The following is a 19,204-nucleotide window of genomic DNA, read 5'->3' on the forward strand; positions in this document are numbered from 1 at the left end:
TACGCTAACACTAACCCGCGCCCTCACAGGTACGCTCCCCGTAAAGCGTTGTCGTACCCTCACCCGGATACTAAACCGTCCCCGTGCCCTAACCCTAACCCTAGCCCGAACCCTAACCCTAACACTTCCCCGAAGCCTGACCTTCACCCGTCCCCTAATCCTAACACGTATGCTAACACTAACCCGCGCCCTCACACGTATGCTCCCCCTAAAGCGTTGTCATACCCTCGCCCGGACCCTAAACCGTCCCCATCCCCTAACCCTAACCCTAGCCCGAACCCTAACCCTAACCCTTCCCCGAAGCCTTCTCCTCAACCGTCCCATAATCCTAAGGCGTACGCTAACACCAACCTGAGCCCTCACACTTACGCTCCCCCTAAAGCGTTGTCATACCCTCACCCGGACCCTAAACCGTCCCCGTCCCCTAACCCTAACCCTAGCCCGAACCCTAACCCTAACACTTCCCCGAAGTCTGACCCTCACCCGTCCCCTAATCCTAACCCGTACGCTAACACTAACCCGCGCCCTCACTCGTACGCTCCCCCTAAAGCGTTGTCGTACCCTCACCCGGACCCTAAACCGTCCCCGTCCCATAAACCTAACCCTAGCCCGAACCCTAACCCTAACCCTTCCCCGAAGAATGACCCTCAACCGTACCCTAATCCTATCCCGTACGCTAACACTAACACGCGCCCTCACATGTACGCTCCCCCTAAAGCGTTGTCGTACCCTCGCCTGGACCCTAAACCTTCCCCGTCCCCTAATCCTAACCCTAGCCCGAACCCGAACCCTAACCCTTCTCCGAAGCCTGACCCTCACCCGGCCCCTAATCCTAACCCGTACGCTAACACTAACCCGCGCCCTCACACGTATGATCCCCCTAAAGCGTTGTCGTACCCTCACCAGGACCCGAAACCGTCCCCGTCCCCTAACCCTAGTCCTAGCCCGAACCCTAACCCTAACCCTTCCCCGAAGCCTGAACCTCACCCGGCCCCTAATCCTAACCCGTACGCTAACACTAACCCGCCCTCTCACACGTACGCTCCCCCTATAGCGTTGTCGTACCCTGACCCGGACCCAAAACCGTCCCCATCCCCTAACCCTAACACTAGCCCGAACCCTAACCCTAACCCTTCCCTGAAGCCCGACCCTCACCCGTCCCTAATCCTAACCCGTACGCTAACACTAACCCGCGCCCTCACACGTACGCTCCCCCTAAAGCGTTCTCGTACCCTCACACGGACCCTAAACCGTCCCCGTCCCTTAACCCTAACCCTAACCCTAGCCCGAACCCTAACCCTAAACCTTCCCCGAAGCCTAACCCTCTCGGGTCCCCTAATCCTAAACCGTACGCTAACACTAACCCGCGCCCTCACACGTACGCTCCCCCTAAAGTGTTGTCGTACACTCACCCGGACCCTAAACCGTCCCCGTCCCCTAACCCTAAACCTAGACCAAACCCTAACCCTAACCCTTCCCCGAAGCCTGACACTCACCAGTCCCCTAATCGTAACCTGTACGCTAACAGTAAAACGCGCCGTCACACGTACGCTACCCCTAAAGCGTTGTCGTACCCTCGCCCGTACCCTAAGCCGTCCCCGTCCCCTAACCCTAATCCTAGCCCTAACCCTAACCCTAGCCCTTCCCCGAAGCCTGACCCTCAACCGTCACCTAATCCTAACCCGTACGCTAACACTAACCCACGCCCTCACACGTACGCTCCCCCTAAAGCGTTGTCGTACCCTCGCCCGGACCCTAAACCGTCCCCGTCCCCTATCGCTAACCCTAGCCCGAACCGTAACCCTTCTCCGAAGCCTGAACAACACCCGTCCCCTAATCTTAACCCGTACGCTAACACTAACCCGCGCCCTCACACGTACGCTCCCCGTAAAGCGTTGTCGTACCCTCACCCGGATCCTAAACCGTCCCCGTGCCCTAACCCTAACACTAGCCCGAACACTAACCCTAACCCTTCCCCGAAGCCTGACCATCACCCGTCCCCTAATCCTAACACGTACGCTAACACTAACCCACGCCCTCACACATACGCTCCCCCTAAAGCGTTGTCATACCCTCACACGGACCCTGAACCGTCCCCATCCCCTAACCTTAACGCTAGCCCGAACCCTAACCCTAACACTTCCCCGAAGCCTTCTCCTCACCCGTCCCCTAATCCTAACCCGTACGCTAACACCAACCCGCGCCCTCACACTTACGCTCCTCCTAAAGCGTTGTCATTCCCTCACCCAGACCCTAAACCGTCCCCGTCCCCTAACCCTAACCCTAGCCCGAACCCTAACCCTAACCCTTCCCAAAAGCCTGAAACTCACCCGGCCCCTAATCCTAACCCGTACGCTAACACTAACCCGCCCTCTCACACGTACGTTCCCCCTAAAGCGTAGTCGTACCCTGACCCGGACCCTAAACCGTCCCCGTCCCCTAACCCTAACACTAGCTCGAACCCTAACCCGAACACTTCTCCGAAGCCTGACCCTCACCCGTCCCCTAATCCTAACCCGTACGCTAACACTAACCCGCGCCCTCACACGTACGCTCCCCCTAAAGCGTTGTCGTACCCTCACCCGAACCCTAAACCGTCCCCGTCCCCTAACCCTAACCCTAGACCGAACCCTAAACCTAACCCTTCCCCGAAGCCTGACCCTCACCCGTCCCCTAATCCTAACCCGTACGCTAACACTAACCCGCACCCTCACACGTACGCTCCCCCTAAAGCGTTGTCGTACCCTCGCCCGGACCCTAAACCGCCCCGTCCCCTAACCCTAACCCTAGCCCGAACCCTAACCCTAACCCTTCCCCGAAGCCTGACCCTCACCCGGCCCCTAATCCTAACCCCTACGCTAATACTAACCCACGCCCTCACACGTACGCTCCCCCTAAAGCGTTGTCATACCCTCACCCGGACCCTAAACCGTCCCCGTCCCCTAATCCTAACCCTAGCCCGAACCCGAACCCTAACCCTTCTCTGAAGCCTGACCAACATCCGTCCCCTAATCCTAACCCGTACGCTAACACTAACCCACGCCCTCACACGTACGCTCCCCGTAAAGCGTTGTCGTACCCTCACCCGGATCCTAAACCATCCCCGTGCCCTAACCCTAACCCTAGCCCGAACCCTAACCCTAACCCTTCCCCGAAGCCTGACCCTCACCCGTCCCCTAATACTAACACGTACGCTAACACTAACCCACGCCCTCACACGTATGCTTCCCCTAAAGCGTTGTCATACCCTCGCCCGGACCCTAAACCGTCCCCATCCCCTAACCCTAGCCCGAACCCTAACCCTAACCCTTCCCCGAAGCCTTCTCCTCAACCGTCCCCTAATCCCAACGCGTACGCTAACACCAACCTGCGCCCTCACACTTACGCTCCCCCTAAAACGTTGTCATACCCTCACCCGGATCCTAAACCGTCCCCGTCCCCTAACACTAAACCTAGCCCGAACCCTAACCCTAACACTTCCCCGAAGCCTGACACTCACCCGTCCCCTAATCCTAACCCGTACGCTAACACTAACCCACGGCCTCACACGTACGCTCACCCTAAAGCATTGTCGTACCCTCACCCGGACCCTAAACCGTCCCCGTCCCCTAACCCTAACCCTATCCCGAACCCTAACCCTAACACTTCCCCGAAGCCTGACGCTCAACCGTACCCTAATCCTAACCCGTATGCTAACACTAACCCACGGCCTCACACGTACGCTCCCCCTAAAGCATTGTCGTACCCTCACCCGGACCCTAAACCGTCCCCGTCCCCTAACCCTAACCCTATCCCGAACCCTTACCCTAACCCTTCCCCGAAACCTGACCCTCACCCGTCCCCTAATCGTAACCCATACAGTAACACTAACCCGCGCCCTCACACGTACGCTCCCCCTAAAGCGTTGTGGTACCCTCACCCGGACCCTAAACCGTCCCCGTCCCCTAACCCTAACCCTAGCCCGAACCCTAACACTAACCCTTCCCCGAAGCCTTCCCCTCACCCATCCCCAAATCCTAACCCGCAAACTAACACCAACCCAGGCCCTCACACGTACGCTCTCCCTAAAGCGTTGTCGTACACTCACCCGGATCCTAAACCGTCACCGTCCCGAAACCCTAACCCTAGCCCGAACCCTAACCCTAACCCTTCCCCGAAGCCTGACCCTCACCCGTCCCTTAATCCTAACACGTACGCTAACACTAACCCGCGCCCTCACACGTACGCTCCCCCTAAAGCGTTGTCATACCCTCGCCCGGACCCTAAACCGTCCCCATCCCATAACCCTAACCCTAGCCCGAAACCTAACCCTAACCCTTCCCCGAAGCCTGACCCTCACCCGTCCCCTAATCCTAACCCGTACGCTAACACAAACCCACGCCTTCACACGTACGCTCCCCCTAAAGCGTTGTCGCACCCTCAACACGACCCTAAACCATCCCCGTCCCCTAACCCTAACCCTAGCCTGAACCCCAACCCTAACCCTTCCCCGAAGCCTGAACCTAACCCGTCCCCTAATCCTAACCCGTACGCTAACACTAACACGCGCCCTCACACGTACGCTACCCCTAAATCGTTGTCGTACCCTCGCCCGAACCCTAAACCGTCCCCGTCCCCTAATCCTAACCCTAGCCCGAACCCGAACCCTAACACTTCTCTGAAGCCTGACCAACACCCGTTCCCTAATCCTAACCCGTATGCTAACACTAACCCGCGCCCTCACACGTACGCTCCCCGTAAAGCGTTGTCGTACCCTCACCCGGATACTAAACCGTCCTCGTGCCCTAACCCTAACCCTAGCCCGAACCCTAACCCTAACCCTTCCCCGAAGCCTGACCTTCACCCGTCCCCTAATCCTAACACGTACGCTAACACTAACCTGCGCCCTCACACGTACGCTCCCCCTAAAGCGTTGTCGTACCCTCGCCCGGACCCTAAACCATCCCCGTCCCCTATCCCTAACCCTAGCCCGAACCCTAACCCGTCTCCGAAGCCAGAACAACACCCGTCCCCTAATCCTAAACCGTACGCTAACACTAACCCGTGCCCTCACACGTACGCTCCCCGTAAAGCGTTGTCGTACCCTCACCCGGATCCTAAACCGTCCCCGTGCCCTAACCCTAACACCAGCCCGAACCCTAACCCTAACCCTTCTCTGAAGCCTGACCAACACCAGTCCCCTAATCCTAACCCGTACGCTAACACTAACCCACGCCCTCACACGTACGCTCCCCGTAAAGCGTTGTCGTACCCTCACCCGGATCCTAAACCGTCCCCGTGCCCTAAACCTAACCCTAGCACGAACCCTAACCCTTCCCCAAAGCCTGACCCTCAACCGTACCCTAATCCTAACCCGTACGCTAACACTAACATGCGCCCTCACATGTACGCTCCCCCTAAAGCGTTGTCGTACCCTCGCCTGGACCCTAAACCGTCCCCGTCCCCTAACCCTAACCCTAGCCCGAACCCTATCCCTAACCCTTCCTCGAAGCCTGACCCTCACCCGTCCCCTAATTCTAACCTGTACGCTAACACTAACCCACAGCCTCACACGTACGATCCCCCTAAAGCATTGTCATACCCTCGTCCGGACCCTAAACCGTCCCCGTCCCCTAAGCCTAACCCTAGTCCGAACCCTAACCCTAACCCTTCCCCGAAGCCTGACCCTCACCCGGCCCCTAATCCTAACCCGTACGCTAACACTAACCCGCGCCCTCACACGTACGCTCCCACTAAAGCGTTGTCGTACCCTCACCCAGACCCTAAACCGTCCCCGTCCCCTAACCCTAACCCTAGCCCAAACCCTAACCCTAACACTTCCCAGAAGCCTGACCCTCACCCGTCCCCTAATCCTAACCCGTACGCTAACACTAACACGCACCCTCACACGTACGCTTCCCCTAAAGCATTGTCGTAGCCTCGTCCGGACCCTAAACCGTCCCCGTCCCCTAACCCTAACCCTAGCCCGAACCCTAAACCTAACCCTTCCCCGAAGCCTGACCCTCACCCGTCCCCTAATCCTAACCCGTACGCTAACACTAACCCGCGCCCTCACACGTACACTCCCCCTAAAGCGTTGTCGTACCCTCGCCCGGACCCTAAACCGTCCCTGTCCCCTAACGCTAACCCTACCCCGAACACTAACCCTAACCCTTCCCCGAAGCCTGACCCTCACCCGTGCCCTAATCCTAACCGGTACGCTATCAGTAACACACACCCTCACACGTACGCTCCCCCTAAAGCTTTGTCGTACCCTCGCCCGGACCCTAAACCGTCCCCGTCCCGTAACCCTAACCCTAGCCCGAACCCTAACCCTAAGCCTTCCCCGAAGTCTGCCACTCACCCATCCCCTAATCCTAACCCGTACGCTAACACTAACCCACGCCCTCACACGCAGTCTCCCCCTAAAGCGTTGTCGTACCCTCGCCTGGACCCTAAACCGTCACCGTCACCTAACCCTAACCCTAGCCTGAACCCTAACACTAACCCTTCCCCGAAGCCTGACCCTCACCCATCCCCTAATCCTAACCCGTACGCTAACACTAACCTGCGCCCTCACACGTACGCTCCCCCTAAAGCATTGTCGTACCCTCGCCCGGACCCTAAACCGTCCCCGTCCCCTAACCCTAACCGTAGCCCGAACCGTAACCCTAAACCTTCCCCGAAGCCTGACCCTCAACCGTTCCCTAATCCTAACCCGTACGCTAACACAAACCCGCGCCCTCACACGTACGATCCCCCTAAAGTGTTGTCGTACCCTCACCCGGACCCTAAACCGTCCCCGTCCCCTAACCCTAACCCTAGACCGAACACTAATCTTAACACTTCTCCGAAGCCTGACCCTCACCCATCCCCTAATCCTAACCCGTACGCTAACACTAACCGGCGCCCTCACACGTACGCTCCCCCTAAAGTGTTGTCGTACCCTCGCCCGGACCCTCAACCGTCCCCATCCCCTAACACTAACCCTAGCCTGAACCCTAACCCTAACCCTTCCCCGAAGCCTGACCCTCACCCGTCCCCTAATCCTAACCCAGACGCTAACACTAACCCACGCCCTCACACGTACGCTCCCCCTAAAGCGTTGTCGTACCCTCACCCGTACCCTAAACCGTCCCCGTCCCCTAACCCTAACCCTAACCCGAACCCTAACCCTAATCCTTCCCCGAAGCCTGACCCTCACCCGTCCCCTAATCCTAACCCGTACGCTAACACTAACCCGCGCCCTCACACGTACGCTCCCCCTAAACCGTTGTCGTACCCTCGCCCGGACCCTACACCGTCCCCGTCCCCTAAGCCTAACCCTAGCCCGAACCCTAATCCTAACACTTCCCCGAAGCCTGACCCTCACCTGTCCCCTAATCCTAACCCGTACGCTAACACTAACCCTCACCCTCACACGTACACTCCCCCTAAAGCGTTGTCGTATGCTCACCCGGACCCTAAACAGACCCCGTCCCCTAACCCTAACCCTAGCCCGAACTCTAACCCTAACCCTTCCCCGAAGCCTGACCCACACCCGTCCCCTAATCCTAACCCGTACGCTAACACTAACCTGCGCCCTCACACGTACGCTCCCCCTAAAGCGTTGTCGTACCCTCACTCGGATCCTAAACAGTCCCCGTCCCCTAACCCTAACACTAGCCCGAAACCTAACCCTAACCCTTCCCCGAAGCCTGACCTTCACCCGTCCCCTAATCCTAACCCATTCTCTAACATTAACCCGCGCCCTCACACGTATGCTCCCCCTAAAGCGCTGTCGTACACTCGCCCGGACCCTAAACCGTCCCCGTCCCCTAAACCTAACCCTAACCCAAACCCTAACCCTTCCCCGAAGCTTGACCCTCACCCGTCCCCTAATCCTAACCCGTACGCTAACACTAACCCGCACCCTCACACGTACGCTCCCCCTAAAGCGTTGTCGTACCCTCACCCGGAACCTAAACCGTCCCCATCCCCTAACCCTAACCCTAGACCGAACCCTAACCCTAGCCCTTCCCCGAAACCTGACCCTCACCCGTCCCCTAATCCTAACCCGGACGCTAACACTATCCCGCGCCCTCACATGTATGCTCCCCCTAAAGCGTTGTCGTACCCTCACCCGGACCCTAAACCTTCCCCGTCCCCTAACCTTAACCCTAGCCCGAACCCTAACCCTAAACCTTCCCCGAAGCCTGACCCTCACCCGTCCCCTAATCATAACCCGTTCGTTAACACTAACCCGCGCCCTCACATGTACACTCCCCTTAAAGCGTTGTCGTACCCTCCCCCGGACCCTAAACCGTCCCCATCCCCTAACCCTAACCCTAGGAAGAACCCTAACCCTAAACCTTCCCCGAAGCCTGACCCTCACCCGTGTCCTAATCCTAACCCGGAAGCTAACACCATCCCACGCACTCACACGTACGCTCCCCCTAAAGCATTGTCGTACCCTCACCCCGACCCTAAACCGTCCCCGTCCCCTAACCCTAACCCTAGACCGAACACTAATCTTAACACTTCTCCGAAGCCTGACCCTCACCCATCCCCTAATCCTAACCCGTACGCTAACACTAACCGGCGCCCTCACACGTACGCTCCCCCTAAAGTGTTGTCGTACCCTCGCCCGGACCCTCAACCGTCCCCATCCCCTAACACTAACCCTAGCCTGAACCCTAACCCTAACCCTTCCCCGAAGCCTGACCCTCACCCGTCCCCTAATCCTAACCCAGACGCTAACACTAACCCACGCCCTCACACGTACGCTCCCCCTAAAGCGTTGTCGTACCCTCACCCGTACCCTAAACCGTCCCCGTCCCCTAACCCTAACCCGAACCCTAACCCTAATCCTTCCCCGAAGCCTGACCCTCACCCGTCCCCTAATCCTAACCCGTACGCTAACACTAACCCGCGCCCTCACACGTACGCTCCCCCTAAACCGTTGTCGTACCCTCGCCCGGACCCTACACCGTCCCCGTCCCCTAAGCCTAACCCTAGCCCGAACCCTAATCCTAACACTTCCCCGAAGCCTGACCCTCACCTGTCCCCTAATCCTAACCCGTACGCTAACACTAACCCTCACCCTCACACGTACACTCCCCCTAAAGCGTTGTCGTATGCTCACCCGGACCCTAAACAGACCCCGTCCCCTAACCCTAACCCTAGCCCGAACTCTAACCCTAACCCTTCCCCGAAGCCTGACCCACACCCGTCCCCTAATCCTAACCCGTACGCTAACACTAACCTGCGCCCTCACACGTACGCTCCCCCTAAAGCGTTGTCGTACCCTCACTCGGATCCTAAACAGTCCCCGTCCCCTAACCCTAACACTAGCCCGAAACCTAACCCTAACCCTTCCCCGAAGCCTGACCTTCACCCGTCCCCTAATCCTAACCCATTCTCTAACATTAACCCGCGCCCTCACACGTATGCTCCCCCTAAAGCGCTGTCGTACACTCGCCCGGACCCTAAACCGTCCCCGTCCCCTAAACCTAACCCTAACCCAAACCCTAACCCTTCCCCGAAGCTTGACCCTCACCCGTCCCCTAATCCTAACCCGTACGCTAACACTAACCCGCACCCTCACACGTACGCTCCCCCTAAAGCGTTGTCGTACCCTCAGCCGGAACCTAAACCGTCCCCATCCCCTAACCCTAACCCTAGACCGAACCCTAACCCTAGCCCTTCCCCGAAACCTGACCCTCACCCGTCCCCTAATCCTAACCCGGACGCTAACACTATCCCGCGCCCTCACATGTATGCTCCCCCTAAAGCGTTGTTGTACCCTCACCCGGACCCTAAACCTTCCCCGTCCCCTAACCTTAACCCTAGCCCGAACCCTAACCCTAAACCTTCCCCGAAGCCTGACCCTCACCCGTCCCCTAATCATAACCCGTTCGTTAACACTAACCCGCGCCCTCACATGTACGCTCCCCTTAAAGCGTTGTCGTACCCTCCCCCGGACCCTAAACCGTCCCCATCCCCTAACCCTAACCCTAGGAAGAACCCTAACCCTAAACCTTCCCCGAAGCCTGACCCTCACCCGTGTCCTAATCCTAACCCGGAAGCTAACACCATCCCACGCACTCACACGTACGCTCCCCCTAAAGCATTGTCGTACCCTCACCCCGACCCTAAACCATCGCCGTCCCCTAAGCCTAACCCTAGCCCGAACCCTAATCCTAACCCTTCCCCGAAGCCTGACCCTCACCCGTCCCCTAATCCTTACCCGTACGCTGACACTAACCCACGCCCTCACATGTATGCTCCCCCTAAAGCGTTGTTGTACCCTCACCCAGACACTAAACCGTCCCCGTTCCCTTATCCTAACCCTATCCCGAACCCTAGCCCTAACTCTTCCCCGAAGCCTGACCCTCACCAATCCCCTAATCCTAACCCGTACGCTAACACTAACACGCGCCCTCACATGTACAATCCCCCTAAATCGTTTTCGTACCCTCACCCGGACCCTAAACCATCCCCGTCCCCTAACCCAATCCCTAGCCCGAACACTAACCCTAACCCTTCCCCGAAGCCTGACCCTCACCAATCCCCTAATCCTAACCCGTACGCTAACACTAACCCACGCCCTCACACGTACGCTCCCCCTAAAGCGTTGTCGTACCCTCACCCAGACCCTAAACCGTCCCCGTCCCCTAACCCTAACCCTAGCCCGAACCCTAACCCTAACCCTTCCCCGAAGCCTGACCCTCAACCGGCCCCTACTCCTAACCCGTACGCTAACACCAACCCGCGCCCTCACACGTACGCTCCCCCTAAAGCGTTGTCGTACCCTCACCCGGATCCGAAACCGTCCCCGTCCCCTAACCCTAACCCTAGACCGAACCCTAACCGTAACACTTCCCCGAAGCCTGACACTCACCCGGCCCCTAATCCTAAACCGTACGCTAACACCAACCCGCGCCCTCACACGTACGCTGCCCCTAATGCGTTGTCGTACCCTCACCCGGACCCTAAACCGTCCCCGTCCCCTAACCCAAACCCTAGCCTGAACCCTAACCCTAACTCTTCCACGAAGTCTTCCCCTCACCCGTCCCCTAATCCTAACACATACGACAACACCAACCCGCGCCCTCACACGTACGCTCCCCCTAAAGCATTGTCTTACCTTCACCCGGAACCTAAACTGTCCCCGTCCCCTAAACCTAACCCTAGAACGAACCCTAACCCTAACACTTCCCCGAAGCCTGACCCTCACCCTTCCCCTAATCCTAACCCGTACGCTAACACTAACCCGCACCCGCACACGTACGGTCCACCTAAAGCGTTGTCGTACACTCACCCGGACCCTAAACCATCCCTGTCCCCTAACCCTTACCCTAGCCCGAACCCTAAAGCTAACACTTCCCCGATGCCTGAACCTCACCCGTCCCCTAATCCTAACCCGTACGCTAACACCAACCCGTGCCCTCACACGTACGCTCCCCCTAAATCGTTGTCGTACCCTCACCCGGACCCTAAACCGTCGCCGTCCCCTAACCCGAACCCTAGCCCGAACCCTAATCCTAACCCTTCCCCGAAGCCTGACACTCACCGGTCCCCTAATCCTTACCCGTACGCTGACACTAACACACGCCTTCACACGTACGCTCCCCCTAAAGCGTTGTCGTACCCTCACCCCGACCTTAAACCGTCCCCGTCCCCTAACCCTAACCCTAGCCCGAACCGTAACACTAACCCTTCCCCGAAGCCTGACCCTCACCTGTCCCCTAATCCTAACACGTACGCTAACACTAACCCGCGCCCTCACACGTACGCTCCCCTTAAAGCGTTGTCGTACTCTCACCCAGATACTAAACCGTCCCCGTACCCTTACACTAACCCTAGTCCGAACCCTAACCCTAACCCTTCCCCGAAGCCTGACCCTCACCAATCACTTAATCCTAACCCGTACGCTAACACTAACACACGCCCTCACACGTACGGTCCCCCTAAAGCATTGTCGTACCCTCACCCGGACCCTAAACCGTCCCCGTCCCCTAACCCTAAACCTAGCCCGAACCCTAACCCTAACCCTTCCCCCAAGCCTGACCCTCAACCGGCCACTAATCCTAACCCGTACGCTAACACCAACCCGCGCCCTCACACGTACGCTCCCCCTAAAGCGTTGTCGTAACCTCACCCGGACCCTAAACCGTCCCCGTCCCCTAACCCTAACCCTAGCCCAAAACCTAACCCTAACCCTTCCCCAAAGTCTTCCCCTCATCCGTCCCCTAATCCTAACACATACGCTAACACCAACCCGCACCCTCACACGTACGCTCCCCCAAAGGGTTGTCGTACCCTCACCCGGACCCTAAACCGTCCCCGTCCCCTAAACCTAACCCTAGCTGTAACCCTAAACCTAACCCTTCCCCAAAGACTGACCCTCACCCGTCCCCTAATCCTAACCCCTACGCTAACACTAACCCGTGCCCTCACACGTACGCTCCCCCTAATGCGTTGTCGTACCCTCACCCAGACCCTAAACCGTCCCCTAACCCTAACCCTAACCCTAGCCCGAACCCTAACCCTAACCCTTCCCCGAAGCCTGACCCTCACCCGTCCCCTAAACCTAACACGTACGCTAACACTAACCCGCGTCCTCACACGTACGCTCCCCCTAAAGCGTTGTCGTACCCTCGCCCGGACCCTAAACCATCCCCGTCCGCTAACCCTAAACCTAGCCCGAACCCTAACCCTAACACTTCCCCGAAGCCTGACCCTCACCCGTCCCCTAATCCTACCCGTACGCTAACACTAACCCGCGCCCTCACACGTACGCTCCCCCTAAAGCGTTCTCGTACCCTCACCCGGACCCTAAATCGTCCCCGTCCCCTAACCCTAACCCTAGACGGAACCCTAACCCTAAACCTTTCCCGAAGCCTGACCCTCACCCGTCCCCTAATCCTAACCCGGACGCTAAAACTAACCCACGCCCTCACACGTACACTCCCCCTAAAGCGTTGTCGTACCCTCACCCGGACCCTAAACCGTACCCGTCCCGTAACCCTAACCCTAGCCCGACCCCTAACCCTAACCCTTCCCGGAAGCCTGAACCTCACCCGTCCCGTAATCCTAACCCGTACGCTAACACTAACCCGCGCCCTCACATGTACGCACCCCTTAAAGCTTTCTCGTACCCTCACCCGGACCCTAAACCATTCCCGTCACCTAACCCTAACCCTAGCCCGAACCCTAACCCTAATGCATCCCCGAAGCCTGACCCTCACCCATTCCCTAATCCTAACCCGTATGCTAACACTAACACTCACCCTCACATGTACACTCCCCCTAAAGGGTTGTCGTATGCTCACCCGGACGCTAAACCGACCACGTCCCCTAACCCTAACCCTAACCCTAACCCTAACCCTAACCCTAAACCTAATCCTTCCCCGAAGCCTGACCCTCACCCATTCCCTAATCCTAACCCACACGCTAACACTAACCCGCGCCCTCACACGTACGCTCCCCCTAAAGCGTTGTCGTACCCTCGCCCGGACCCTAAACCATCCCCGTCCCGTAACCCTAACCCTACCCCGAACCCTAACCCTAACTCTTCCCCGAAGCCTAACCCTCACCCGTCCCCTAATCCTAACCCGTACGCTAACACTAACCCGCTCCCTCACACGCAGGCTCCCCCTAAAGCGTTGTCGTACCCTCAGCTGGACCCTAAACCGTCCCCGTCCCCTAACCCTACCCTAGCCCGAACCCTAACCCTAACCCTTCCCCGAAGCCTGACCCTCACCCATCCCCTAATCCTAACCCGTACGGTAACACTAACCGGTGCCCTCACACGTACGCTCCCCCTAAAGCGTTGTCGTACCCTCGCCCAGATCCTCAACCGTCCCCATCCCCTAACACTAACCCTAGCCTGAACCCTAACCCTAACCCTTCCCCGAAGCCTGACCCTCACCCATCCCCTAATCCTAACTCGTACGCTAACACTAACCCTCACCCTCACATGTACACTCCCCCTAAAGGGTTGTCGTATGCTCACCCGGACGCTAAACCGACCACGTCCCCTAACCCTAACCCTAACCCTAACCCTAACCCTAAACCTAATCCTTCCCCGAAGCCTGACCCTCACCCATTCCCTAATCCTAACCCACACGCTAACACTAGCCCACGCCCTCACACGTACGCTCCCCCTAAAGCGTTGTCATACCCTCACCCGGACCCTAAACCGTCCCCATCCCCTAACACTAACCCTAGCCCGAACCCGAACCGTAACACTTCCCCGAAGCCTGACACTCACACGGCCCCTAATCCTAAAGCGTACGCTAACACTAACCCGCGCCTTCACCCGTACCCTCCGCCTAAAGCGTTGTCGTACCCTCACCCGGACCCTAAACAGTCCCTGACCCCTAACCCTAACCCTAGACCGAATCGTAACTCTAAACATTCCCCGAAGCCTGACCCTCACCCGTCCCCTAATCCTAACCCGTACGCTAACACTAACCCGGGCCCTCACACGTACGCTACCCCTAAAGCTTTGTTGTACCATCGTCCGGACCCTAAACCGTCCCCGTCTCCTAACTCTAACCCTAGCCCGAACCCTAACCCTAACCCTTCCCCGAAGCCTTCCCCTCACCCGTCCCCTAATCCTAAGCCGTACGCTAACACTAACCCACGCCCTCACACGTACGCTCCCCCTAAAGCCTTGTTGTACCCTCACCCGGACCCTAAACCGTCCCCGTCCCCTAACCCTAACCCTAGCCCGAACCCTAACCCTAAACCTTCCCCGAAGCCTGACCCTCACCCGTCCCATAATCCTAACACGTACGCTAACACTAACACGCGCCCTCACACGTACGCTCCCCCTAAAACGTTGTCATACCCTCGCCCGGACCCTAAAGCGTCCCTGTCCCGTAACCCTAACCCTAGCCCGAACCCTAACCCTAACCCTTCCCCGAAGCCTGAGGCTCACCCGTCCCCTAATCCTAACCCGTACGCTAACACTAACCCACGCCCTCACACGTACGCTCCCCCTAAAGCGTTGTCGTACACTCGCCCGGACCCTAAACCGTCCCCGTCCCCTAACACTAACCCTAGCCCGAACCCTAACCCTAACACTTCCCCGAAGCCTGACCCTCACCAGTCCCCTAATCCTAACCCGTATGCTAACACTAAGCTGCGCCCTCACACGTACGCTCCCCCTAAAGCGTTGTCGTAACCTCACCCGGACCCTTAACCTTCCCCGTCCCCTAAACCTAACCCTAGCCCGAACCCTAACCCTAACACTTCCCCGAAGCCTGACCCTCACCAGTCCCCTAATACTAACCCGTACGCTAACACTAACCCGCGCCCTCACACGTTCGCTTCACCTAAAGCATTGTCGTACCCTCACCCGGACCCTAAACCGTCCCCGTTCCCTAACCCTAACCCTAGCCCGAACCCTAACCCTAACGCTTCCCCGAAGCCTGACCCTCACCCGTCCCCTAATCCTAACCCGTACGCTAACACTAACCCACGTCCTCACACGTACGCGCCCCCTAAAGTGTTGTTGTACCCTCACCCGGACCCTAAACCGTCCCCGTCCCCTAACCCTAACCCTAGCCCGAACCCTAACCCTAACCCTTCCCCGAAGCCTGACCCTCACCCGTCCCCTAATCCTAACCCGGACGCTAAAACTAACCCACGCCCTCACACGTACACTCCCCCTAAAGCGTTGTCGTACCCTCACCCGGACCCTAAACCGTACCCGTCCCGTAACCCTAACCCTAGCCCGAACCCTAACCCTAACACTTCCCCGAAGCCTGAACCTCACCCGTCCCCTAATCCTAACCCGTACGCTAACACTAACCCGCGCCCTCACACGTACGCACCCCTTAAAGCTTTCTCGTACCCTCACCCGGACCCTAAACTGTCCCCATCACCTAACCCTAACCCTAGCCCGAACCCTAACCCTAATGCTTCCCCGAAGCCTGACCCTCACCCATTCCCTAATCCTAACCCGTACGCTAACACTAACCCTCACCCTCACATGTACGCTCCCCCTAAAGGGTTGTCGTATGCTCACCCGGACGCTAAACCGACCACGTCCCCTAACCCTAACCCTAACCCTAACCCTAAACCTAATCCTTCCCCGAAGCCTGACCCTCACCCATTCCCTAATCCTAACCCACACGCTAACACTAGCCCATGCCCTCACACGTACGCTCCCCCTAAAGCGTTGTCGTACACTCGCCCGGACTCTAAACCTTCCCCGTCCCCTAACCCTAACCCTAACCCGAACCCTAACCCTAACCCTTCCCCGAAGCCTGACCCTCACCCGTCCCCTAATCCTAACCCGTACGCTAACACTAACCCGCACTCTCACACGTACGCTCCCCCTAAAGCGTTGTCGTACACTCGCCCGGACCCTAAACCGTCCCCGTCCCCTAAACCTAACCCTATCCCTAAACCTAACCCTAACCCTTCCCCGAAGCCTGACCCACAGCCGTCCACTAATCCTAACCGGTACGCTAACACTAACCCGCTCCCTCACACATATGCTCCCCCTAAAGCTTTGTCGTACCCTCACCCGGACCCTAAACCGTCCCCGTCCCCTAACCCTAACCCTAGCCCGAACCCTAACCCTAACGCTTCCCCGAAACCTGACCCTCTACCGTCCCCTAATCCTAACCCGTACGCTAACACTAACCCGCGCCCTCACACGTACGCTCCCCCTAAAGCGTTGTCGTACCCTCGCCCGGACCATAAACCGTCCCCGTCCCCTAACCATAACCCTAGCCCAAACCCTAATCCTAACCCTTCTCCGAAACCTGACCCTCACCCATCCCCTAATCCTAACCCGTACGCTAACACTAACCCGCGCCTTCACCCGTACCCTCCGCCTAAAGCGTTGTCGTACCCTCACCCGGACCCTAAACAGTCCCCGACCCCTAACCCTAACCCTAGACCGAATCGTAACTCTAATCTTTCCCCGAAGCCTGACCCTCACACGTCCCCTAATCCTAACCCGTACGCTAACACTAACCCGGGCCCTCACACGTACGCTACCCCTAAAGCGTTGCTGTACCATCGTCCGGACCCTAAACCGTCCCCGTCCCCTAACCCTAACCCTAGCCCGAACCCTAACCCTAACCCTTCCCCGAAGCCTTCCCCTCACCCGTCCCTTAATCCTAAGCCGTACGCTAACACTAACCCACGCCCTCACACGTACGCTCCCCCTAAAGCCTTGTTGTACCCTCACCCGGACCCTAAACCGTCCCCGTCCCCTAACCCTAACCCTAGCCCGAACCCTAACCCTAAACCTTCCCCGAAGCCTGACCCTCACCCGTCCCATAATCCTAACACATACGCCAACACCAACCCGCGCCCTCACACGTATGCTCCCCCTAAAACGTTGTCATACCCTCGCCCGGACCCTAAAGCGTCCCTGTCCCGTAAACCTAACCCTAGCCCGAACCCTAACCCTAACCCTTCCCCGAAGCCTGAGGCTCACCCGTCCCCTAATCCTAACCCGTACGCTAACACTAACCCACGCCCTCACACGTACGCTCCCCCTAAAGCGTTGTCGTACACTCGCCCGGACCCTAAACCGTCCCCGTCCCCTAACACTAACCCTAGCCCGAACCCTAACCCTAAGACTTCCCCGAAGCCTGACCCTCACCAGTCCCCTAATCCTAACCCGTACGCTAACACTAAGCTGCGCCCTCACACGTACGCTCCCCCTAAAGCGTTGTCGTGCCCTCACCCGGACCCTAAACCGTCCCCGTCCCCTAAACCTAACCCTAGCCCGAACCCTAACCCTAACCCTTCCCCGAAGGCTGACCCTCACCTGTCCCTTAATCCTAAACCGGACGCTAACACTAACCCACGCCCTCACACGTACGCTCCCCCTAAAGCGTTGTCGTACCCTAACCCGGACCCTAAACCGTCCCCGTCACCGTCCCGTAACCCTAGCCCGAACCCTGACCCTTCCCCGAAGCCTGACCCTCACCCGTCCCCTAATCCTAACCCGTACGCTAACACTAACCCGCGCCCTCACACGTACGCTCCCCCTAAAGCGTTGTCGTACCCTCCCCAAGACCCTAAACCGTCCCCATCCACTAACCCTAACCCTAGGCCGAACCCTAACCCTAACCCTTCCCCGAAGCCTGACCCTCACCCGTGCCCTAATCCTAACCTGGAAGCTAACACCATCCCACGCACTCACACGTACGCTCCCGCTAAAGCGTTGTCGTACCGTCACCTGGAACCTAAACCATCCCCATACCCTAACCCTAACACTAGCCCGAACTCTAACCCTAACCCTTCCCCGAAGCATGAGTCTCACCCTTCCCCTAATCCTAACCCGTACGGTAACACTAACCCGCACCCTCACATGTACACTCCTCCAAAAGCGTTGTCGTACGCTCACCCGGACCCTAAACCGACCCCGTCCCCTAACCCTAACCCTCGCCCGAACTCTAAACCTAACCCTTTCCCGATGCCTGAACCTCACCCGGCCCCTAATCCTAACCCATACGCTAACACTAACCCACGCCCTCGCACGTACGCTCTACCTAAAGCGTTGTCGTACCCTCGCCCGGACCCTAAACCGTCCCCGTCCCCTAACCCTAACCCTAGCCCGAACCCTAACCCTAACCCTTCCCCGAAGCCTGACCCTCACCTGACCCTTAATCCTAACCCATACGCTAACACTAACCTGCGCCCTCACTCGTACGCTCCCCCTAAAGCGTTGTCGTACCCTCACCCGGACCCTAAACGATTCCCGTCCCCTTACACTAACCGTAGCCCGAACCCTAACCTGAACCCTTCCCCGAAGGCTGACCCTCACCCGTCCCAAAATCCTAACCCGTACGCTAACACTAACCCGCGCCCTCACACGTACGCTCTCCCTAAAGCGTTGTCGTACACTCACCCGGACTCTAAACCGTCCCCGTCCCCTAACGCTAACCCTAGCCCGAACCATAACCCTAACCCTTCCCCGAAGCCTGACCTTCACCCGTCCCCTAATCCTAACCCATACGCTAACACTAACCTGTGCCCTCACACGTACGCTCCCCCTAAAGCGTTTTCGTACACTCTCCCGGACCCTAAACCGTTCCCATCCCCTAACCCTAACCGTAGCCCGAACCCTAAGCCTATACCTTCCCCGAAGCCTGACCCTCACCCGTCCGCTAATCCTAACCTGGACGCTAACACTAGCCCACGCCCTCACACGTACGCTCCCCCTAAAGCGTTGTCATACCCTCACCCGGACCCTAAACCGTCC

The 19,204-nt window shown here is 58.1% G+C and overlaps 1 long non-coding RNA gene across 1 annotated transcript; it reads right to left on the reverse strand.

Moving 5' to 3' along the window:
- Positions 1–1,461: 1,461 nt before the first annotated feature.
- Positions 1,462–15,327, reverse strand: LOC125963365 (uncharacterized). Its single transcript, XR_007475229.1, has 3 exons — positions 15,306–15,327; positions 14,759–14,801; positions 1,462–1,514 (listed from the first exon to the last, which is right to left on the reverse strand). It is a non-coding gene; the product is annotated as an uncharacterized LOC125963365 (long non-coding RNA).
- Positions 15,328–19,204: the final 3,877 nt, after the last annotated feature.

Source organism: Orcinus orca, unplaced genomic scaffold (genome assembly GCF_937001465.1).
Source record: "Orcinus orca unplaced genomic scaffold, mOrcOrc1.1 scaffold_184, whole genome shotgun sequence".
Taxonomy (NCBI): Eukaryota; Metazoa; Chordata; class Mammalia; order Artiodactyla; family Delphinidae; genus Orcinus; species Orcinus orca.